The following is a 537-nucleotide window of genomic DNA, read 5'->3' as shown; positions in this document are numbered from 1 at the left end:
CTTCAGCAAACTGCAGTTCATTTCAGCAGTGCAGTGTGCTGCACGCCAATTTCCCCTGGATTTAATAGCACGGCAAAGCTCATTACAACATTTGTTCCGTACAATAACACATAGATTTAATATACTGGGGAATCTTGGACTGTATTAAAAGGATGTGGTATCCAAGGCGCTATATAGTGTGCTAACTGGGTTCTCCCAAAAGTACATCTGCAGCTAGTGATGTCTGTCTCACCCAGCCCTTTGCACAAATCACGGAAATTGCTGGAGAAACTTAGCAAGCCTGGCAGCAGCACCTGTGGAGAGAACGCAGACTAAAGGTCCAGTGACTCTTCTTCAGAACAGCGGTTTGTTGAGATAGTTAGGAACAGTCCACTTCGCCGCAGGTCATTAAGATACCTGCTTGTCATCTCATCCTGCAAATGGTAACTATGGTCCAAGAACGAATAAAACGATTTCAATAATAGCTCTTTGGGTGAAAGAAGTAAAATATCCAAACCGTGGAGCCAAATGTTGTGCTTACATCTTGTTTATAAATAA

The sequence above is a fragment of the Chiloscyllium plagiosum genome, unplaced genomic scaffold, assembly GCF_037043375.1.
Source record: "Chiloscyllium plagiosum isolate Xiang-an unplaced genomic scaffold, Cpla_swu_hap1 HiC_scaffold_13, whole genome shotgun sequence".
NCBI classification, from domain to species: Eukaryota; Metazoa; Chordata; class Chondrichthyes; order Orectolobiformes; family Hemiscylliidae; genus Chiloscyllium; species Chiloscyllium plagiosum.
The sequence above is the reverse complement of the archived record's forward strand: the minus strand, read 5'-3'. Positions refer to the sequence as shown.